Genomic DNA, 24810 nt, shown 5'->3' on the forward strand with positions numbered 1-24810 from the left:
AAGGAGGTAAATGTATTCATAGAATCCTAAAACTTATGGACCATTAGTTACTCTGGACTCAACCACCTTCGTGGCCCAGAGAAGAGTTTGTTAACCCAGGGGCATACAGACAGTGAACGATAGAGCCAGGTTTGGAGCTGAAGTCAGTCTCCCAGCTTAGGATCTAGTGCTCTGTCTTTTGAGAGCTAAAAGATTCAGCCTCCTAGCAATCTCTTTTCCTTGCGGGATGTAAGCCACATTGTACATATTTAAAGAATTCTTTTCAAAAGAAGAAAAGGGGATAAAAAACAACATGGTAGTCATGTTAGTCTCTCCAGCCAAGTTTTTGCTATGGAATTATATAACCCGTTTAGTTCCTTCTATGTCCTATGAACCTTCTATGGTCCAAAAAGAAAAACACCCAAAACAAAAAACTATCATCATCTTTGTACAGGCACATAAATAGGTGCCCCCTAAAGATAACCCAATAATAACAGGAATAATCACATTCCTCAAAGCCCAGGATAACTGCCCTGTCAAATTCTACTTGGGATCTGTGAGGGCAGGCACATTTGTGGGATGGGCCTGGAAACCATCATTTCTGTCCCTGCAAATAAAGTAATGATACACTCAGTAACGCTGGTCCATCTTACCTTCTTCACCCATTGGATACTTGCTGCCAGTTTCTGTAACACAAAACTCCACCCATCTGATTGGTCATTCAACAAATGGCAACCGGAAGGATCGTCAGGAGACCTCTGAGCCGAATACACAGCGATTTCTGCAAAAAGTGAAAGGATCATTAGTAACCTGGAGGTGACATGAATCAACAGAATGATACTCTCCTAAACGCTGGGGGTACACAGTTGCACAGGACACACTTTTCTCTTTGACAATAAGGGTCCATGTATACAGTGAGAGATGTAAATAAATGATCACAATGGTGTGCAAAGTGGGAAAAACTTGTCATGAGGTCCCACAGGATGGTTTGATGAATGTTATGCATTCGGTTCTTTGATAACAAAGATAAAAGCAGTCGTGTATCCAACGTCGTGCACTATGCTACATACTTTACACGTATTTGCTCTAGCACTAACGACAGACCTGTGGGGGAGATAGGAAATCGTAGAGTCAGTTGCTGATAGAATCCACATTTTACTGGCCTCCAAAGCCAGTTTCCTCCCTTCTAAAGAGAGAAGCACCATCCTGGTGCTGTCGAATCCTGGTGGAGTGACAGACTCAAGGGCAGAGAGCGACAGCGGTGGCAGTCGTGATAGGAGATGTCATCCCCACGCTGGCAGAGCAGAGCACTGGGCTGACAGAGCTGCAATTCTTTATCAGGACTACATTCCTCTGTTCCCCCTCCTACTCCACATCACATTCTGGAGTTGCTGTGTGTGGGGGCTGTGTTCTGCCTGGATGCTGGTCTGATTCATCTTCATATCTCCCGAAGTGTCTACCACTTTTCCTAGCCCAGAGCAGCTGTTCAATGTATATTTGCTGAATGAATGAAGAGAGGAATATGGAGTGTCTGAACAGCTGCCGTCTTCAAAAAATCAAGGCACTGAACCAAGGAAGGTGCCGCTGGCATAACTTCCCAAACACGACAGCAGAAAGGAGTTCTTGAATGTCCTTCCTCTCTAGAACATCTACTTTCGAGGATCAACCCGGGCTGCACTAAGGGCTTAAACAGCGTCTTACTTTGACTTTGTGTCGTGTCTGACTGTTTTGCAACCCCATAAACTGCAGACCGCCAGGCTCCTCTTCCCATGGGGATTCTCCAGGCAAGAATACTGGAGTGGGTTGCCATGCCCTTCTCTGGGGGATCTTCCCGACCCAGGGATCGAATACAGGGTCTCCTGCATTGCAGGTGGTTTCTTTACCATCTGAGCCATCAGGGACGCCCACTTTGACTCTATTATCCTTCATTCTCCCAGACCCACTTTTCCTTGTTTCATCTTGGCTCTACCTATCAACTCTACACATACAATGCCTTCTCCAAAACAACAGGGACAACAGCAACATGGGAAAACCCATCTGCACAGGGCTGAGGATGGACTGTACATCTACTGAAATCTGTTCACGGCACCTTAATTTGGTGACTGTAGCAAGAACAGTAGAAGTGTCAAGTGCATGCGTGCTCAGTCCGTCAGACTCTGCAACCCCATGGACTGTAGCCTGCCAGGTTCTTCTGTTCAAGGGCTTGTCCAGGCAAGAATACTAGAGTGGGTTGCCATGCCCTCCTCCAGGGCATGTTCCCAACCCAGGGATAGAACCTGTATCTCCTTTGGCTCCTACCATGTGTGCTATTTCCAGGATGTCAACGATGGAGTAGGGCTGGGGTCATTCCCAGATGTTCCTGGAGTCATGGAGAAAAAGCCACAGGGGAAGGTACCAGTTCATAACCCCAGAGGAAGGACTCAACTCGCAACCATGTCATAGCCACTCTCCAACAGCCCTCCCTGGATGAGTCACATGCCCAGAGAACCATACCCTTCTGTGATCCCCTCCCATGTGACTCTAAATTGCCCTGGGGTAACCAATGAAATATCAATAACCTCAGATATGCAGATGACACCACACTTAGGGCAGGAAGCAAAGAACTAAAGAGTCTCTTGATGAAAGTGAAAGAGAAGAGTGAAAAAGTTGGCTTAAAACTCAACATTCATAAAACTAAGATCATGGCATCTGGTCTCATCACTTCATGGCAAATAGATGGGGAAACAGTGACAGACTTTATTTTTTTGGTCTCCAAAATCACTACAGATGGTGACTGCAACCATGAAATTAAAAGACACTTGCTCCTTGGAAGAAAAGTTATGACCAACCTAGACAGCATATTAAAAAGCAGAGACATTACTTTGCCAACAAAAGTCCATTTAATCAAAGCTATGGTTTTTCCAGTAGTCATGTATGGATGTGAGAGTTGGACTATAAAGAAAGCTGAGCACCAAAAAATTGATGCTTTTGAACTGTGGTGTTGGAGAACATTCTTGAGAGTCCCTTGGACAGCAAGTAGTTCCAACCAGTCCATCCTAAAGGAAGTCAGTCCTGAATATTCATTGGAGGGATGATGCTGAAGCTGAAACTCCAATACTCTGGCCACCTGATGGGAAGAACTGACTCATTTGAAAAGACCCTGATGCTGGGAAAGATTGAAGGCAGGAGGAGAAGGGGTTGGACAGAGGATGAGATGGTTGGATGGCATCACTGACTCAATGGACACGAGTTTGAGTAAGCTCTGGGAGTTGGTGATGGCCAGAGAGGCCTGGCGTGCTGCAGTCCATGGGGTTGCAAAGAGTTGAACATGACTGAACTGAACTGAGCCAATGAAACATAGCAAAAGAGATACTATTAATATATGATTTCAGAAACTGAGTCCTAAAAACCTGGTAACCTGTCTTGTGTTCTTAGAAAGGTTGCTCTGGGAGGAGTCAGCTGCCATGTCTGGAGTCTGAATGCTCTAGATCCCCATGCTGATAGGAAGTTCCAGCTAGCCATGTGGAGAAGCTGCACAGATAGCAAAAGAAATGCCCAGCCATCCCCAGCTGCTGTGAGCATCTAAGCTGAAGAGTCAAGTGGTGAGTGAAGATGCCGTCTTAGACATCCAACCCACCTGGACCTTCACGTGACTCCAGCCATCTGACTTTACACCTTGAGACCCCAAGCAACAACTGCCCAGATGAGTTCACTCAGTTGTAAAAGGTAAGGATAGACAATTGTTATAAGACACTAAATTTGGGGATGGTATGTTACTCAGAAAGGGATAAATAGAACACCATGAACAGGGATGGAACAGGCATTTGGTGCAGTCCTTACCAATGTATTCTCTTTAAATGCGTATATCCACTCTGGGTAGCGTGAACCCATCAGGGTTCATCTTACCCCAACCCCTAAAAAGATCAAACTTTTGCCCTGGGCATCTAGCCCATAACACCCACGGTGGGATCAGAATCCAGCAGCACTGACTTCAGAGCCTGTGTTCCCTCTGTTTTTCTTCTGCTGTCTCCAATCAGTTCATGACGTGTCTATATCCGTGGCCAGTGTGTTTTTAAAACTTTAGTTGTCAAATCTACAAAAACGAATTGAACTCCCACTTTGCCTTGCATTCTCTAGTTAGTGTCAGTCGCTCAGTCGTGTCCGACTCTTTGTGACCCCATGGACTGTAGCCCACCAGGCTCCACTGTCCATGAGATTCTGCAGGCAAGAATACAGGAGTGGGTTGCCATTTCTGTCTCCAGGGGTTCTTCCCTGTAAAATATCTCTTATAAAACTCCTCTCACCCAAAGCCTGCACTGATCATTAAGAGCTTTGGAAGGAAAGCAAAAATAAATGGGTAAGTTGTCTATGAATTCTGATTACTGCAAACTTTTGAGAAAGAGGGGATTTAGGTTCTATGGACAATGTTGGTATATATGATTACACTGTGTTTCTTAGAGAAAAAAAATGAACAGAAAAAAATCTAAGTTGTTTTTGTACTTTTTCAGAGTTGATGGGGAAAAAAAAAGAGTTTACTGGGTCTGAGAGAGCTGGGCAGTGTACAACAGATGTTCTCTTTCTGCAGTGTTGGTGTTCTGGGTTGGAACGTTCATTTCCCTGCCTGCCCCCCACATCTAATGACTCTCCAAGACCCGGAATCATGTGTTCCCTTCTGTGACAGGGAAATACAACCCGGCGCTGCAGCACCCACTCCTACCTACTCTCAGGGCACCGTCCTTTAGTCCCCCAAGCCCTGTGTACCACCATGGGCCCTCTTCACCTACTGCCCTGCCCTCTACCAGCCCCTCCCATTGCCATGCTTGGCCACCCACACTACTGAGCCTCTTAGAATCAGACTCTCCACGCCATCTACTAGTTAAGAGAGATTGAGAAACAGGAAAAAGAAATCCACGAAGCCAAGGGTGTAAACTGGGATGGAGAACATACTTGGCAAGGGTATCAAAATCGAGGAGGAAACTCAGCGGCGGAGGCAGATTTCCTTTGCTGCACTCTGACCGTATGGAAGGCTTGGTACACACAGGGCCACGTCCTCCCCTGACCCCTGAGTCAAACTGCCATCCCTCTCTTAAGGTTTCTGCTCCAGATCAAATGCCCAGTTCCTAGCTCTCCATGTGTGGGTCTTCTTCTAGAATGTGGGCTCAGCCAGGCCAGGTGTATTCCTGGATCATTGTCAACAGCACCCCACCACCACCAACATATAGTGCTGTGGGGGAGGGTAAGCGCTGAAAGTATACGTGAGTTAGATTAAAACAGTCTCCACCCCACGTACTCCATCAACGCCTGCTTCAGGATCCTCAAATCACTTACTGTGTGTAAGTATGCCACAGCAGTGATGGGTGTAAAAGGGAAAGAACTGCCACTGAGTAGGGGAGGGTTGCCCACGGAGAGAGTGACAGCTCCCTTTTACAGGTGAAAAGACTGAGGCTGAGTGGTAAACACCCAAACGTATAATGCAATGAAGCAACAGATCAAATCGCTAAAAAAAAATCCACTCCATTCCCGCCAGCTTTAAGAATCCATGACAAGACCTACTTGCCAGGGAAAATCATGCCTGTTCCTCTGAAAAGTGATCACTCATTTTTACTTTTTGGTCTAATGACACAACAGTGAATCTAAGATATTTTGGTAGGGAACTGAGTAACACGAACTATGATTAAATATATTATTATTGAATAAATAAAATACCAGCTTTTTGAAGCTTTTATTGGGCAAAGAATTCAAGCAAAGGCCATATCCTTTCCTGTTGGTCTAGGAACACCAAGCTGTGCTGCTGATGCTGCTGTGTGTTCTTGCTCTTCAGGAGAAGGGGCATAGGAAGCTGAGACTGGGTGTCTGTAGATGGGGGCTACTTCCTTGTACAGGGGTCACATGTTCCTGACATTGTAGAAGGGATGAATAAACCAAAACAATACTCAGCACTGGGTGTTTTTCTTTTCTGTTATCACCCAAGTTCCAAAGCCACATGATGAAGCGTATTTTGTAAGATAGACAAGTTTGCAGATTATGATTTTTAAAAAAATGAGGGAAGAAGTAAGTTATTAAATGTGAGGGGACAGGACTTAAAATCCAGGCTTTGCCTCTTCCAAGCTAATTTGACTTTGGCAAGAACTCTTTGAGCCTCAGTGTCTTCATTATAAAATGGAAATATCAATAACTTTTGTGGGATTTTTGATTATCATAAAGAATAGTGAGAATAAATACCTCACTTAGAATAGACACTTGATAATTAGTAGCTGCAAATACAAATACACGTAGGTTATGCTTTTTCAATTGTGTATGATTAAATCGCTTTACCTTTCATTGTATATTTGCTATTTACAGAGCTCAGCGGTAGGTGGATAACGTTCATGTATTTGTTGTTGTTCAGTTGCTAAATCATGTCTGATTCTTTGCAACCCCACGGACTGTAGCATACCAGTCTTCCCTGTCCTTCACTCTCTCCTGGAGTATGCCCAAACGTATGCCCATTGAGTCAGTGATGCCATCCAACCATCTCATTCTCTGCTGCCCCCTTCTCCTCCTGCCCTCAAACTTTGCTAGCATCAGGGTTTTTCCCCACTGTGTCTGTTCTTCGAATCAGGTGGCCAATGTCTTGGAGCTGTGGCTTAAGCATCAGTCCTTCCAATGAATATTCAGGGTTGATTTCCTTTAGGATTGACTGGTTTGATCTCCTTGCTGTCCAAGGGACTCTAAAGAGTCTTCTCTAGCACCATAATTCAAACACATCACTTCCTCAGCACTCAGCCTTCTTTATGGTCCAACTGTCACATCTGTATGGGACTATATTTGCATACGTTAATACATACTCATGGAATATATAATTACTATTCATCCATAAGCATTTTCCACCCCATTCCTTTTCAGATGAGGAAACTGAATTCTCAGAGAAGTTCAGGGACCCCTCAGAGTTCAAAGGCTCAGCTGAGACCTCTGCTTCCATAAGACGTTAAAGGCTGCCAGCTGCCCACAGCTCAGGGCTCCCTGCAAACTCGCCATGGCCAACTACTTGCTGCTTGTGCGGGATGATGCCCAATGTCTGGCTGTAATTACAAGGAAACATCCATAAAGAGTTCCTGGGCTCCAAATGGATTTGACACAGTGGCCCTTTAAATCAAACTCATAACACGATTATCTTGATTTCTCTTTGGTAGTTTTTCTAAGTAAGCCATGCCTTTAGAGGCACCTAATACAAAGTGACAACCTTTGCCGTTTTCCAAAGCACCGATGGACTGGCGTAGAGAGGGCCCATTGTCACCATGGTAATTACCGCACAATACCTGACGGCCAATGCACAGTCAGGAGGCGCAGGCAGCAGCTGAATCCGGCATTGTCCGGGCCCGATAAAAAGATGAGAAGCCCTGAAAAGCCGGGGAGCAGGATCTCACAGCTCTTTCGCTGGGCCCTGAAAGGCCCATTGTGCTGTCACCATAAATTCTGGGTTCCCCGGGCACTTGACAACTGAAGCCACGGACAATAGAATTCTTGTGTCCAACAAAACACTCCTTGTCCAGTGTCAGTCTTATCAGCCGCATTTACAAATGTCTTTCGTTGTACCCAAATAATTCCCTATTAGAAGGGCTATTGGGAGCAGAACTAAATAAATATTCACAGCCTTTGTAATATCTTTGGGAAATGAATAAACAAACAGTCTCCTAGCATATGAGCAAACCTCCTGCTACTCTACATTTTATCCCTATTTCTTGCCCAAATGATGGAGTTTCTCTTTCTACCCTTTACCATATTAACAAGTGCAATAGAGGATCCTCCAGTTTTACTTGTACCCACTACATAGCCCCAATATATATAGCCTTGGTGCCTCTACATGCATTTTTCCTTTAATTAATCTTCCCGACAGCACTGGGCAGGGCTTGTTTTATTCTGTTCCTACCTCCTAAAAGAGAAAGGAATCAAACCTCAGAGAAGTTAAATAACTTGCCCAAGATAACAAAGCTAATTAGCAGTAGAATAAGAATTCAAATCCACACTTTCCATGCTCTCAAGGATCTGCCTTCCCACTTCGCCATGACTTCTCTACTGAATAAAAAAGGAATACAATGTCAGAGAAAGAGGAAAAGCTAAACACATCCACTATAAAAGTCACATACATACATGAGTCTATTGTTATAGAACCTGGGAGCACTTAGAAAGAAAATGAAAAGCCTTTCTCCAAGAGAATATATACATATATATTTTGCCCTAAAATAGCAGCAATTTTACTTTTTAAGTTTTGGGGGGCCATGGTGAAGAGGAGATGGAAAGCAAATAAAAATAAATATAATCTAGCTTCAGTACTCTTGCCTGGAAAATCCCATGGACGGAGGAGCCTGGTGGTCTGCAGTCCATGAGGTCCTTAGGAGTCGGACACGACTGAGCGACCTCCCTTTCACTTTTCACTTTCATGCATTGGAGAAGGAAATGGCAACCCACTCTAGTGTTTTTGCCTGGAGAATCCCAGGGACAGGGGAGCCTGGTGGGCTGCCCTCTATGGGGTCGCACAGAGTCGGACACGACTGAAGCGACTTAGCAGCAGCAGCAGCAGCCTCAGGAGAATCTTGGGGATGTCCATCAGATCAACTGGAAAAGTTGTAGAAAGCATTGCTGGGGTAAACAAAGCAAGCCGGGCACACGTGATCACACCTGTCTCAGAACAATATTTGCTCCTTCTTCTGAAGTTTATTTAGCTTGTCTCCTTGTCGTGAATGAACAAATATCTCAACATTTGACAGTAATGCACATGACAAAACAGAAACCTCCTTGGACAGCAATCTTAATATTTTATTTTTGGTTGCACTGGGTCTTCGTTGCTGCTTGGAGGGCTTTCTCTAGTTGTGGCAAGCAGCAGCTGCTCTCTAGCTGTGGTTCATAGGCTTCTCCTTGTGGTAGCTTCTCTTGTGCAGTGCAGGCTCTAGGGTGAGTGTGCTTCATTAACTGTGGTTCCCAGGCTCTAAGCACGGCCTCAGGAGTTGTGGTGCACGAGTTTACTTGCCTTAAGGCATGGGGATCATCCCAGACCAGGGATGGAACCCGTGTCCCCTACATTGCGGTGGGTTCTTAACCACTGAACCACTAGGGAAGCCTGAACAGCAATCTTTACGTAATGATTTTGAGAACATTTAAACTGTAAATGGTTCCCTACCAGGTGAAGAAACATCCACACTGCTCAACACAGCTGACACAATTCTCCCTGGCCTGTCCCAGCTTCACCTCCTGCCCAGGTAAGGCCTGCTGTTCCTGGCAGGCTATGCACCTCCATTCCTCCCCGCACATACTGTTCCCTCAGCTGAATTCCCCTCCCATTAATTGCTGGTATAACTGTGGTGGGACTTTCCCTGCTCCCTGTTGTGGACTTGGGCGTCCAGATTCCTTCAGTATACCCTATTACGTCTTGATTTCTCCCACGGGTAGAGTTCTTTGTTATTATGCTGTCTGCCCCTTCCAACATTGCATCCAAGAAAGCTTTGAGATCCTAGAAGACAGAAATCAAGTCTTACACTCATTTTCTGTCTGTCCTGGGTCAGCCTGCTAACCCTCTAAAGGGCTTGGCCTATGGGAGAAATGCAGAAAATGTAGAGGTGAAATAGAGAACCACCATAAAAGTGTTTAGTTTTTAAATTTTAGACCACTGAAAACCTATTGCTTTTTTACCTACTTGATGGTAAAATTCATAATCTTTTAAGGACTATAACAAGACACTCCCTTGGCCCAAATTACTCAGCCTTGATAACAGCTATGTGGAGCTGTTCAGTTTGTTTTCTAAAATAGTTAAGATCAGTAAAATGGACTATCATTTTGTAAGCAATTGGCTATTAACAACACTGGGTAACCAATAGGTACTTCCCTAGTGACTGACAGTAAATCCATGTGTTTGTACAAGTACTGAGTTTGAAAAAGTGTGATCAATACTTCCCAAATACTTCCGATGGCAAGTGAAGCACTTAATCATCTCTGAGGACTCGAGGGTATGGTTACAGTCACGTACACATGATGCTAACTCTTTCAGCTCTCCCGCAGCCCCTGGAGCTGGGCAGCACACACACACCGTAATCCAAACAGCTAAGATGACTTCTAACATTTACTGAGAGTTCACAAAGTGCCAGGCCCTGGGCTATCATGTAGAATTTAATCCCACAACTGTCCTATACATCAGGTGCTATTTTATTTCATAACTAGGAATCGAGGCACAGAAAGGCTGAATAAAGTTGCCCCTTATTCAAAAAGTCACTAAACAACAAAGCCATGATTGGGACACAAGCAGTTTGAACCTATGGCAATCCATCCAACCACGACATTCAACTATTTTCTTCAGACATAAATTAGGGCACTGATTTAGGGAAATAATGCAGTGATTGAAAAAAAAAATAAAAAGATCAAGGACTACTACCTCACCTTACTAGGCTACTGAAGTATCCAGAGAGAGAGAGAGAGAGAGAACAGACATTGATGAAGCACCGCCCCCCAAATGAAATGATGAACAGCAAAGACCTCTGACCATGACCCGAGGCCTGAAACAGTAGTTTCATCAAATCTGAGCAGCCTCCATACAGCCAAGAAAGCCACTTATTTGCAAATGTCTTGGTCTTTACACATACACACATACATGGCCATACACACTCTCTGAGAGTTTTTGCTATGTGCACTTCTCACTTTCCTGCATTGGAGAAGGCAATGGCAACCCACTCCAGTGTTCTTGCCTGGAGAATCCCAGGGACGGAGGAGCCTGGTGGGCTGCCGTCTATGGGGTCGCACAGAGTTGGACGCGACTGAAGCAACTTAGCAGCAGCATCAGCAGAAACAGTCACAGTCTCAGACTTCTCTTAGGAAGAAGAGCAAACTGCACTGGCCATAGCACTATGGCTGATATATGATGTAGTAGGAGAGGGTTCTCTCTTGAGCTCATTTGTTTCTTTCTGAAGAAAGAAACAAAACAAAGCTTCTCAAAAGTAAATAGGACTGTCCTTCTGCAATGTAAAATTAAGAAAAAGAAAATCCCATTTTGTTATTCATCTCCTTAGACACTTATTCTGAAGATACAAGCTGTAAAAATTCAAAGTGTCAACAAGCTCCACAAGGTCAGGAATCATTAATGTTTTCTTCTTTATTGTAAATCAGGTGGACAGAGGCATAAACTAATGCTCCCAAATAATTTCTGAACAAATGATCAAAAATAAATAAAGAAGTAAGTCCCTAACACCGAAGTCCCACCTGTGCACAGGTGCAAAGAAGGCCTACTGTGGGTGGTGACTTGCAGTTTTTCTTTAGGAATAAATATGAATTTGGCCACAGAGAGGCTATGTGAGACAGCAAGCTAGTCTTGTGGGCACTCTGCATCCTTATTACACCTCACTAAGTATGCTGGATTCATTCAGGGTCGGCAGGGGAAGTGGGCCATTAAAAGGTTTCAGCTATACTTTGCTGCACTTTATTGGTAGAATAATATTCTCCACTGTGTGCATCAATTTTGAGATTCTTAAAGAATGGCATGCCAATATCAAGAATCTAATATCCTCATAAGAAGCATTTTCTAGGCTGTTCCCCCTGGACTTCCCTCCCAGGCAAAAGTACACACACACACACACACACACACACACACACACACCATCGTCTATTTCTTTCTTTTCATCTTTAAAAAGAAATTCTTCAAATAAAAAGTGAAGTCCACTTTTACCAATTTCAATGATAAGAACTGAAACTGAAGATAAAATGGCATTGATCACAGTTACGTAGAGTTGGGTCATCTTATTAGACTGAGCTTGGATCATTAATGTGGAAGTGACAGGCAAATGGCCTTTCTGTACTCAAATCAGAGGCTCTGTGAGGTCTTCCACTGTGCTGGGTGCGTGCTAAGTCACTTCCTTTGTGTCTGAGTCTTTGTGATCCCATGGAACATAATCTGTCAGGCTCCTCTGTCCACTGGATTCTGCAAGCAAGAATACTGGAGTAGATAGCCATGCCCTCCCCCAGGGGATCTTTCCAACCCAGGGATCAAACCCACATCTCTTGTGTCTCCTGCATGGGCAGGCTAGTTCTTTATCACTATCGCCACCTGGGAAGCCCCTTCCACTGTAATGTTCACTTGCTGAATCACTATCTTAAGGTTTTAGCCAAGAAAATAAGGCTGAATTTTGAAACAGGGTTTCTTTATGCTTTCCAGGCTTTGATATCTTCAGTTATCTGATACTGTAAGTGTGTGAGTTACACACACACACACTATGAACATGCTGATTTCTTACTTCTTAAAATATGTAAACCACATTCCATATCCAGCAACTTATACATTTTGACCCGGGGCACTGGACTGGGCTTGATGGTCAATAAGGTTCTTTCTTGTTCTGAGTCTACAAAATTCTGCAATTGAAGCAATCAGTTCCCCAGCTAAAAGCAGCCCAGCTCCTTCCAACAGAGTTCTGACCACAGTTGGGAAAATACTGAGCTAGAAGATCTCTAGGCTCTTTCCCTCCCTGATAGTCACTCTGAGTCTGTGATTTCATGGGGCAAACCTGATACCAGGATGAAGCCATCTTTAAGAGGACACTGCATATGCAGGAGACCGTGAGGGCAAACAAAGTCTTCCTTTAGCTCTCGGGGAGACATGTAAACACAGCCAGATTTCACAGCCCCTGACAAGATGGTCTGGTTACCTCAGGGAGAGCCAGGAACCAGACCAAGTGGGCGTGTCACCCAGCAAGCAGCAAGAGGGTAGGGAGGCCATGCTGTGGATTAGACAGACCCTGGCAGGAAGCGCAGCCCCTGCTGGGGTAGGAAATAGTGGCCCTGCCTGTTGCCATTTGGGACTTGACTCCTCACCAGCTCCATGACTCAGGACTGTTTCCTTATCTGTAAAACAGGCATCACAACACCCTTCGGAACCTCTGGTGGTGAGGACAAATGAGTTAATACATGCAAAGTACACTATTATTTTCTGGAACAAATTAATTGTTCACTAAATGTTAGTCCACATCATCATGATCAAAAATCTATCACATTTCTGTTACCCCGACTCTATGTAAAGATGAACAATTAGTGCAATGCCTGACACAATAGGGGCCCAACAAATTACTGTTATTATTATTGCCATTAAATGACAATGGATCAGGAAGTGGAGAAGTACCTTTTCAATTATCTTTCAGTCCTGATCTCAACAAAAGTAATGTCTCCACTTGCGGTGATCCCTGAACAAATATCTCTTTTAACTGAGAAGGTAGTCTCAGGTTCAGAGTGGACTTGACTATATTGTTTCCTTTTTATTTATTTGAAGGCTACCTTCTATTTAGGAGGGCTTCCTAGGTGGTGATCATGGTAAAGAACCTGCCTGCCAATGCAGAAGACAAGAGACATGGGTTCAATCTGTGGGTTGGGAAGATCCCCTGGAGAAGGGCATGGCAACCCACTCCAGAATACTGCCTGGAGAATCCCATGGACAGAGGAGCCTGGCGGGCTACAGTCCATAGGGTCGCAAAGAACTGGACATGAATAAAGTGACCTAGCACTCAGCAGCACTCAGCATTTCTGTTTAGGATGGAGGCGTCCCTGGTGGCTCAGACAATAAAGAATCTGCAGGGGACCCAGGTTTAATCACTGGGTCAGAAAGATCCCCTGGAGAAGGGCAGAGCAACCCACTGCAGTACTTTTGCCTGGAGAATGCTATGGACAGAGGAGCTTGGTGGGCTATAGTCCATGGGATCCCAAAGAGTGGGACAGGACTGAACATTTAACACTTTCTATTCATGATGAGGTACTAGTTTGCCATTGATGATAAATGATATAATTTTCTTTAAAAATATTGAAGAAAAGCAGAATGAGCCAAAAGAAAATATGAAGTAAATAGCAATGAGGGTGGTACTCAGATATTGTGAAGACCAGCATGAATGACTGACTGAAATTGGTGGTGGGGGGCCCTAGAAGGAGAGACTGAGGCCCCGAGTGGGAGGTGGTAAGACGCAGGGCCCATGGAGACCCTGCCCCCAGCATCCCATGGTTTCTCTGCAGGAGCCTCAGAGTGACCAGGTGTCAGATCCTGTGCATGAGGGGACTGCAAGGAATGACCATGGCTCCCTTGCAAGGGTACAGATAGAATGACAAGGAAGAAACAAACCTCAGTCCCTACCTGGTGGTGGAGGCGAGAGCAAGAGTCCAGAAATCTCCAGGAACATAGGTCTTCGTGGAGAAGAACCTAGGTTGTAAACTCACTGGACACAGAATCTACCCTGCCTCTCTCCAGAATTCATGTCACACATCTTATGCACACCCTGTTTTATCCCAAAGGGGACCTAAGGCTGCCTGCAAGGAGGCCTACAGCACGGAAAACATATAGTATTGCTTCACACGATAAAAGCGAGAAGAGGAGAAATGGCAGCATAGAATAATTTGAACAAAGGTTCACAGGCAGAGCTCTGGCTAAGAACTCATACACTCGCCCAGGCTGCACCACACATGGGGACGGAAAACACATTCAGCTACAGGGCCAGGAGCCCACAAAAGGAGAGCCAGTCCTCAGATCACAGTCATTCCAGATACTGAGGCCAGACAGTTATTTACCCCATTGGTTCTCACATGGATGACCCTGCCTCAGGCAACGAGCAACAACCTCAGAGTAAACACAGTGGAGCTGGAGTTACTTGGCAGCTTAGAGCAGAGTGGGTGTGGAGGACACGCAGAGTCTCTAGCAGGTGAGGGAGGGAAGGGGTTGTGGGAGGATGCCGGCAGCACCTCTCTCCCTGGAGGATGTGTGGGCCCATCCATCCTGCACAGGCTGGTACACCCCTACTCTGCACCGTGAGTTGGCTTCTGCTGCTCCTGGTTTCAAAGAATGGAAGTCCTCCTTGGGTTGGCCTCTTCTGGCTGTTGCAAGCAAGATGGCTTTCTTCGAGGGCCTGTGATTACATGGATCACCACATGAATTAAAAAATGGAGAAATGTACCACAGAGAGGCTGAGTTAATGCACCCCGGCCCCTAACTTATAGGGCTTCAAACCCTGGCAATCTGACTTTCATTCTCACCCCACTCTGACCCCCACAGAACGCCCTGCATGAGCAAGCTCAGCCAACTTTCGGCCTCACCAGGGGCAGCTCCTTCCAGGAACTGATCGTTTTTGGCCCCACCTACCATATGATCTCACCCTTCTCTACCTTCGATCCCACTTTTGTCTCGCACAGAATGCATTAAACTCTTTTCATCTTTTTAAACTTTTCTTTGTCCTCCAAGGCCCTAACAAAATGATGACCTCATGATAATTCACCTTCTTTTCCCACCTCTACACACACACATACACACCAGCTCCTTAGGGCATCATCACTACCAACCATTCAACCTGACCCCCAGTGCTTCTTGAGCATCTACTATGTGTCAGATCCTGCTCAGGACACTATAGTCCAAACATCAGGGCTGCTATCTCTGCAGAGCTTATATCCAGTGGCAGAGCTAGGAAGCGAGCATAAAAAATAAGCAGCAAACAATTAATGATGAGTGACACAGAAAATTTTAAATGGTTAATGAAACAGAATGGATCACGTCTTTTTTTTGGGACCCCTTTAAATCAACTGTGATGCTCAACCAGTATTTGATGGAATGAGAGGCAATATCGAGGGCTTCTCAGGTGGCGCTAGTGGTAAAGGACCTGCCTCCCAATGCAGAAGACATAAGAGACAGGGGTTCGATCCCTGGGTTGGGAAGATTCCCTGCGGGAGGGCATGACAACCCACTCCAGTATTCTTGCCTGGAGAATCCCATGGACAGAGAATCCTGGTGGGCTACAGTCCATTAGGTTGCATTTCAGACACAATTGAAATGACTTAGCACGCAGGCACGAGGCAATATCGACTGCTCACAATCTTTATCAGCCATTCTGGCCTTATGCCCTAGGGTACCTCGTTGTTTTAGGGAACCATTACATTTACCTGCCACCCCCCATCCCTGTGAACTTACAGAGAGCAGAAGCTCTGCATCACTTAAAGCTCCTGTAGCACCTAGTGTATAATTATCTGCATTTGTTATAAACTTTAAGCACAGAGACTCAGACTTGAAGGTTGAAGGTCATCACAAATCTCAGGATGTAAGAGCCAACTGGAAACTCAGTGGTGCTCTAATCCAGCTATTCTTCTAACTGTGTTTAGCAGAGACTAGGAAATTCCCAGATTCCCCAAAGGCTACTGATGGTGCTGTGGTGGGTGAGGACAGCGTGGGTGGGTGTGGTTCTGGGATCGCCACATCTTCCTCTTCTCTGTTTAATCCACAGGAGCTCTGTTTTGTTCATTTTATACATAGCAGGGGTAAGAGTTAGGGTTTTTTTTTAATTAATTTATTTAATTGGAGGCTAATTACTTTACAATATTGTGGTGGTTTTTGCTATACCTTGACATGAATCAGCTATGAGTGTACAAGAGAGTAAGGTTTTATTCACAAAAATCTGCAGGAAATTCACAGAATCACAAGGGGGAAAATAGAAAATTATTTCTATTTGTATGCTCATTAGAGCATACAACAGACAGATGACTAGGCAGCCAGAGAGAACATATATGTGAACAGGTTAGATATTACATAGGACGCAGCGGGTACACGCAGGAAGAGGAAACAGGAGGGTATCACAACAGTAATGGGTGTGCATTCAAGGGAGGCAGACGTCTTCCTAGCCCCACCGTCCCCTCACTACAAGGCTTTCTTCTCTACAGCTCTCACCATTCATTCCTTCACTTATTCAATAATAACCTGTCGAGTAGTTCTATGCGCCAGTCTTTTTGCAGACATAAACACTAGTATTGAGGACCAAGTTAAGGTGGTTCAGAAAGGAACTGGGAGGGAGGGGGAAGAAGGAAGGGAGGAAGCAAATGTGGATGGTATGGTAACTGCAGGGTGAGTGGGGGTCCTGACATCTCTTGCCCTCCCTCTCGTCCCCAGCACACAGACACCCATGGCTTATCCAAAGCAAACGCCGAGTTACAGGGGAGGCAGGAGGGCGAGAAGGAAGAGAGCTCCCAAAATAAGATAGGACGAAAAGAAAGGAGAAATGGCAGTTTACTTGGATCTACTAGACTGTCTATTTTTAGTGGCCTAAGGAAGATCCCCTCCACGACCCCGCTGGATTACAATGCAAACAGAATTAGCCAAAGCTCTCCTGACCTTCTCTTCCAGGTCAGCTCATCACCAGGTCACTTCTGCAGCCACATCCCCTCAAACCCCATAGCCTCCTACAAGGACGAATTCTAACACGTTTGACCTGAACGTGAGTGGATGGATTTATTTCAGCCATTTTCTGCCTTTCTAATTGTTTCTCCTGAAGAAGTTTGAAGACCAAGTTGGCTTTCCTAAGTACTCAGCTTTCACCGTTTATTGCTTTGGTTGTTTTGGCTGCCAGTTAAAATGCTACCCATTTTCAGAAATGAGGAAAATGCTTCTGGCAATTAGGAAGGATGCTTGCTTCTAATGGCATTTTAACGTTCTAAATTATTAAAAATAGAGAAAAGGACCAAAAAATTCTGATATTGGCCAGTTCTCGGCTTCTCTGTGCATGTTTCAAGTGTTCCTTTTTTCATTAAGGAAACAGAGCACTTGAGCTTTTAACAAGCTGGCTGATATGGAATAACTGACTTGAAGTACAGGACCTTCTAGGTATGGCAAATCTTTTCTAATCCTATTCTATTTCACCCAGATTCTCAATAATAACTGTATCTTTCTGCTCACCTAAAACCAAAATTGCCTTGTTGTAATAGGACGATTTTAAAGTAAGACACAGTACACACCCTGCATGAAATTGCAGTCCTTCCCCAAACTGAAATTATGCGAATTGTAAAGCAATGTGGAAGAACATGTTGGAATATTTCAACGCGGTTCATTATGAAACAAAATCTTCACTCCAATTACGATGATGTAAAAATATTCTTGAGTACTGGAAAGGAGGAGAAAAATAAGGACAATTTATGAGTCAGAGTGGGGAACCGTGGGTGGTTTTTCCCCTCTCTTCTTCCTCACTTCTTATATAATGTAAAAAAAAAAGATATTATCTGTCTTAGACATAAATTTGCAATTGTATAAAGTCTCATTAGGCAACTGGCAGCATCTCTCTTGCACAGAAGATATATGAGATGGCCACACCCAAAGGGAACCAGGAGTCTGGTACTGAAATCCCTCCATCAATTTCCTGTAGAACCAAAAAAAAAAAAAAAAAATCTGCCGAGAGATACCAAAAGAACCAGCCAATTTATTCCAAAATAGAAACAGGATAATAGTTTATGATGCTAAATGACTGAATCATCAAAGTGTCCAATTAAATATTGATATCATCAATTTGGTTCTAAAGTACCCTTTGGTGTGGGAGGATGCAAGAAGGGAGTTCAACAAGTACCAAAAAGGTAGCACGATTGGATTAGAGGATTATCCCTGGAGGCCCCCCTTCATTTCATCCAGTTCCTTCATCCAACACACACGTACTGACCACCTAGGTGGATGTGGGGCTGTGTTGGAGACTGGGAACAGAGGGGCAGACAAACTTAGACCCCACCCTTAATAAGCCAATGTCCTCCTCTAATGCTGGCTGCTCTTACCACCAGCCTGGAGAGAATTACCCAGAAGACATCTTGAGAGAGCAGATGAGCCAGTAACAAGGAAATGTGCTGCGAGCAACACATCAGGGGTCCTGAGTACATGTCCAGACTCTGAGGCTGTGTGACCAGGGGCAAACCCCTTTGCTACTCTGTTTCCTCATCTAAGCAGGAGGTGAGTAAGCTGAATGTCTTAGGAAGCCTGAAGCTCCATTTATTCTATGAGGCAACACACTCATCTGTACTTAGGGTTTTCAGAGACCTCAAACTTAACTACAAACAGAGACTTCAAACAATCATGTATTATATATTTGAAAGTTGCCAAGAGAGTAGATCTTAAAAGTTCTCATCACAAGAACAAAATATGTAACTATGTGAAGCGATCCATGTTAACTGAGTGTGGTGATCATTTTGTGGTGTATCCATATATCAAATCATTATATGGTGCACCCTGGGCTAGGACAGCGTTATATTTAAATTATATCTCAGAAAAAGGGGGAGAGAGAACCCTAAACCAGAAACACTAGAACATGGAGAAAACATACGGCACTCTCGTGCCCACGAAAGCAAACACCTACCTAGCAGGGAAGAGAAGGAAGGAATTCAGGGAGTTAGTGATTGTAATATCCATGGAAAAGGTTTAGAGTATTGTAATCCTGAGTTCAAATCCTCTGCTTTGTGATTAAATGTGACTTGGAGTGAATGACTTAACTCTGTAACGCTGTCAGTTCCCTGATGTGAAAAGTGGTGTGTCTAATGCCTACGTCACTGGACTGCTCTGAGCAGGAAACGGGGTGGTATACTCAAGGGACCTGGTGCCACTCTGGACACACAGAGGGAGCTAAATCAACTTTACCCCAAGTTAAAATGATGAGTTAACAAGAACAGAATATACTGGAAACTCCCACTAAGACTGATTCGTGTTCCCTTTTCTATTCCCAGCACCTGGCATAGGTCAGCCACAGAGAAGGTGCTGGGTGAATAAATAAATGTTAAGGCTGATTAACTCATACTGATTGGAAACTCTGATTGGCAATTATGTATATACGATTAATTAAAAATGAGAACACAGATCGGTTATTACTTTATAACTGCAGTTTGTTGGGGGAGGGGGGAAGTATCTTTCAAAATGTGAGATAAAACGGTGCTGAAAAGGTCACAGACCCCGGGATGCACCAACAAAACCAACCTCCCACATGGCTTCTGAGATCAGCAGAGGCAGACACCAAAGGCATGAGTCACGGCCCAGCAATGAGGCAACCGGGACCCGCTGGAAGCATGTGCTGTCCCAGTAACCGTCCCGAATGAGCTCTTCACTCATTGAACACACAGTTCAAAAGGTCCTTTGAGTAACGCCATGGTGCCCTTTGGCAGAAGAGAGGCAAACAGAGCTGACACCAAGAGCAGAAAATGTGAGCACCCTTGCTCACGAGAAAGTGCTCCAAGTAGAAAATGAAAGGCGATGGATGCAGGGAAAACAGCAAGCCTGTTAACAATACCCTGATACACAGCACAGGACTGCTGCCCATTAGCAAAGTACCAGCATAGCAACGAGAAACATGCCAGCCTGCATTCAGGTAGCTGCACAATACACACACACACACACACACACACACACAGACGTACATGAATCCACACACATGCATCACACATGTATCCACATGCACAAATACACACCTCAGGAAGTAGAAAGGATTCTAAAATGAGTCCACTTTGAATCACAGTGAACCAGCCTTTATGATCCATTTATTATGATGAGCGAGGGCGAATGTAGTGGCTCCCTGTAAGTAGGTCAGGCACCAATTGGTAGTCAACTCCACAGACCCAGGAAGGTTTAATGAGCAGGAGACCAGACAAAGACAAAGATGGAAGGAGTACCCCAAGTGCGTGTCCCCAGGCACCACAATCTGGCAGCGGGTCCCAGCTCACGCCAGCTCTCTCACCGATGGGCCAGAACAAACTTTCCTAAACTCCTAAAATAGGATCAACAGTTCAGGCTGAGCCTCGGGCCCTGGCTCTGACAGCAGGAGCGCCCAAGCCGGAGTTAAAAACCAACCTCAAATCAGCTGGAGGTCGGGACTCGCATAGCAGGTACAGAAAAAGCGCACATCGTACAGAGCGGTCCGGAGGGGACAGCTGCGATAGCCCGGGCGGGGCGTAAATAAAACCCGCACTAAGCTTGTGTCCGCCAGAGCCTGTTCCCTTTGCCGGGATCCCTGTGCCATCATTCCCGTCCCACGTCCGGGCCGGCCACTGCGGCCGGCACCTGCACGCGAGCTGGCTGATGGAAAGGCCAGGCGCGTTAAATTCAGTGCCTACTCACTGCACCATCACAGAGGTCACCGCGCAGGCGCTGGCCGCCTAGAGTCTTCCTTGAGAGGCAGGAGCCGGCCGCAACAGTGCCATCTCCAAGCTACCTTCCCTCCTCGATCCCAGGGCACCTCCCACGGGACTCCAGAGGCTGCAGGGCGGTGAGAGGGTGCGGCCCAGCTCTGTACTGGACAGTGGGGAACGGCGGCTGGCCCGGACAGCCAGAGAGGCGGCCACGATCCCTGGCACCGCCGGCAGCCTTGTGAATAAACCACTGTGGCGAGACACACACCCACTGCTAATGAGTCCCACACAGACGCCAGCCAGGGAGGCCAGAGCAAGCAAAGACAGGGGCGGGGCAGGGCCACCGGGGAGGGGGGGGGGGGGGCCCACCTGGGCTCACAGGTGCTGCCAGCATGACAGGGGAGACTGAAACATGTGTCCTCCCCTCCAAGGAAAAGCATCTTTGCCCCGCCCCACTCCTGGCCTAATTAAAAAGAAAATGGCAGCCAAAATTTTAGGGACATTTTGAAAGGCAACTACTATCATCTATTGCTCTTGTTTCATTGTTTTAAAGAGCGTTTTAACATAAAAAATGTAAAAAGGGACAGATTTTCCAGGCTAAAAAGACACTTGGCAATCTAATACTTGAACACTGAAGGAAAAGAAACCTGCATAAATTTGCTTTAGAACTTTGAATACCATGTAAATTCATCCCCCCACCCCCCACTGCCACCCCGCCACTATTTTCTTTGTAGATTTGTTAAGTAGCAAGTGAGTTGGACTGTGAAGAAGGCTGAGCGCCGAAGAATTGATGCTTTTGAACTGTGGTGTTGGAGAAGACTCTTGAGAGTCCCTTGGACTGCAAGGAGATCCAACCAGTCCATTCTGAAGGAGATCAGCCCTGGGATTTCTCTGGAAGGAATGATGCTAAAGCTGAAACTCCAGTACTTTGGCCACTTCATGCGAAGAGTTGACTCATTGGAAAAGACTCTGATGCTGGGAGGGATTGGGGGCAGGAGGAGAAGGGGATGACAGAGGATGAGATGGCTGGATGGCATCACTGACTCGATGGACGTGAGTCTCAGTGAACTCCAGGAGTTGGTGATGGACAGGGAGGCCTGGCGTGCTGCGATTCATGGGGTCTCAAAGAGTCGGACACGACTGAGCGACTGATCTGATCTGATCTGATCTGAAGGAGAGCAAGGAGAAGGCGATGGCACCCCACTCCAGTACTCTTGCCTGGAAAATCCCATGGACGGAGGAGCCTGGTGGGCTGCAGTCCATGGGGTAGCTAAGAGTCAGACACGACTGAGCGACTTCACTTTCACTTTTCACTTTCATGCATTGGAGAAGGAAATGGCAACCCACTCTAATGTTCTTGCCTGGAGAATCCCAGGGACGGGGGAGCCGGGGGACTGCAATCTATGAGGTCGCACAGACTCGGACACGACTGAAGTGACTTAGCAGCAGCAGCAGAAGGAGAGCAAACTCTGGAGCAAGTTGTCTGGATCTGAATTCAACCCCTGCTAGTTACTACTAACTGGACAACCTCAGACAAGCTGCCTTATCCTCTGTACCCCTCCATCTCTTCATCTCTAAAGTGGAAATAAAAATGGAACCTCTCTCATAGGGTTCCTGTATAGATGAAATAAGTTCATTCATGTAAAGTATTTAGCATACTGCAAGCCCTAGATGAACCTTACCTACTTACTTTGATCGTTATCAGCATAATTAGTATGATCTATGTTCAGGAGTCAAACTGAACTCGGAGTTTAAATGTTTGGGTTATAATAGTCCATTCTTTGTGTATAATCACAGTTATGGAAAATCCAATAACATAGAGTTTTGCAGACCAAAATAGAAACAACTCAATGCAATTTCACAAGAAATCAAAGCTCCCAGAACTTCTCTAGCCTTTTCTCCCACCCTCTCTCCCAAGAATCTAGAAAGGAGAAGACTGAGGATGTCCAGGTACCTTTAATTTAAATATGTATATATATTTAAAATATTGTATTAAATATTGTTCACATTGATCACTGCATTTGGAGCAAACTTTAGACCCTGCTGAGTGACTCACTCACTTCATCCTGGCCCTGGTCTTGGCTGGGAGATACTGGGCAAGTCACATTAATTATAGGAACAAGGGATATTATTAAAATGCAGATTCTGCTCCTGTAGGTGTGGGGAGAGGGCTGAGGCCTCCTGATGCTGCTGAGCTTGGGACATGGGGAAGAGGAAGTAAACACCTGAGCCTCATTTCGGTGCGTCTCTTCCATGCCATGGTTATTTTCAGACAACTTGGAAATTCTTTCATTATTCATAGGAACCACTGTTGTAAAATCTGAAGCTAAGTCCTTGGACCCAGAGGCAGGGAACACTCGTTGTTTTGTTCTAAATCAAACAAACAGAATAAAGCAAACACGCACTGACTCCCCGTGACTGCCCTTTGGGGCGTTCATTTACGTTTCTCTTCCCCTCGCTCCTCTGCCTGGATGTGGAAGCAGGGACAGGAATGTCACAGAGGACACGACAGGGCTGTGTATCAGTTAGCACTGCAAAAACACCAAGGCTCCAAAGGGATTAAGTTGTGATGAGCGTAATAAAACAGCGCTTGTTCAACATACCCACATTAACTGTCTTTCAATGCCCTGCAGTAAAACTCCAGGGAGGGACAAGAATACAGCTGGTTTGGACTTAGTAACCTGGGGTTCAGGAAAGCCTGGCATGCTGCAGTCCATGGGGTCGCAGAGTCAGACATGACTGAGCTTCTGAATGAACAACAACCTGGGGTTCAGATGATGGTCCCTTCACATGTTAGCTGTGTGACCTCGGGCGTGTGACCTAGCCTCTCTGAACCTTCTTTTTTATTTGGAATGTGATCCTAACAGTGTCTACCTTAGAGGATTGTTGCAGTGAGATAATTAATATAGATTTATGCATGATACATGAAGAATAACATTACCTTTCCTGAAGTCAAAAAAAAGCACCCAAGCACATAAACATTAGTAAGAGGCTCCCATGGACATACCCTTGTAATTTTCACCTCTGTTTCCAAGCCCAAGCCTTCCTCAGAGTGTGTGTGTTCCAAATAATATTCTTGCTAACTGTTATACAAAATAATGCAGAACTTATTGTGGTGATATTAAAGTGTCTTCCATTCTGGGGTGGAATAAACGGTTAATATTCTTTATTAAAATGCTGATGCCTGGGAATATCCTTTCAAAAGGAAGAAAGCACCCCTAACCACACACACACACACGCTTTCCATTCTCCTCCCTCACATCTCACACCCTCGAGCACAGAGCACTGTGTCCTACACATGGTGGATCCTGGCAAACATGAGCAGACTGACTCCACAGAAGGATAAGCTTGCCTGCCTGGTGATCTGCTCCTCTCTCCACCATTTGGGGGTGTGTACTGCCAGACTGGTCTGCCAGCCTGACTTGACTAAAGGGATGGAGGGAGAGAGGACTGGAAGAAATGGCTGTCAGCCATGCCTTCAGTTTTCACTGAGGTCTGGAACAGAATATCAGACAAGCTTGCTTGTCTCTGAATGAGACGTAGTAACTCAGGACGGGGATTATAAGAATCCACATGTGACAGTGGCCACTCAGACAACACTGTCCAAAAGCCCTCACCTGCTCTCTATGTCGGGGGAGGGGGACTCTTCATCAAATCCTACTTATGGGACCATCTGTGTCCCTGCCCATGTAAACAAGCCCCTCAGCTCTCATTCAAGCGTGGCTGCAAATTTCCCTCTTCTGGACCCTATTGCTCCAGGCTGTGGGCCACTGCAAAGAACCTTTCTTCCTTCAGGGATTTCTGTGTCTAAACAGGATTTATGATGATCCTTTGGCAAGCATCTTTGAATCACTGGCTTTCACAGTATAGCCAAAAGGGTATTTCAGGAGAATCTACCTCTAACAAGAAATATAGCCCTACAGATTTATCTCTTTTGATGGAACGGGCACAGCCGTATCCTCCCAT

The 24810-nt window shown here is 45.4% G+C and overlaps 1 protein-coding gene across 2 annotated transcripts in view; it reads right to left on the minus strand.

The window, feature by feature from the left end:
* CDH11 (cadherin 11) overlaps window positions 1–24810 on the minus strand; it is a 156676-nt gene that overhangs the window by 89292 nt on the left and 42574 nt on the right. Inside the window, exon 2 of one of the 2 annotated variants that reach the window (XM_055552069.1) lies at window positions 633–760. The exons of the other annotated variant lie outside the window; for it this stretch is intronic. The gene's annotated coding sequence lies outside the window, so the exon portion shown is untranslated. The remainder of the gene's footprint in view (window positions 1–632; window positions 761–24810) is intronic. 2 annotated transcript variants of the gene reach the window in all.

Source organism: Bubalus kerabau, chromosome 17, assembly GCF_029407905.1.
Source record: "Bubalus kerabau isolate K-KA32 ecotype Philippines breed swamp buffalo chromosome 17, PCC_UOA_SB_1v2, whole genome shotgun sequence".
Classification (NCBI taxonomy): Eukaryota; Metazoa; Chordata; class Mammalia; order Artiodactyla; family Bovidae; genus Bubalus; species Bubalus kerabau.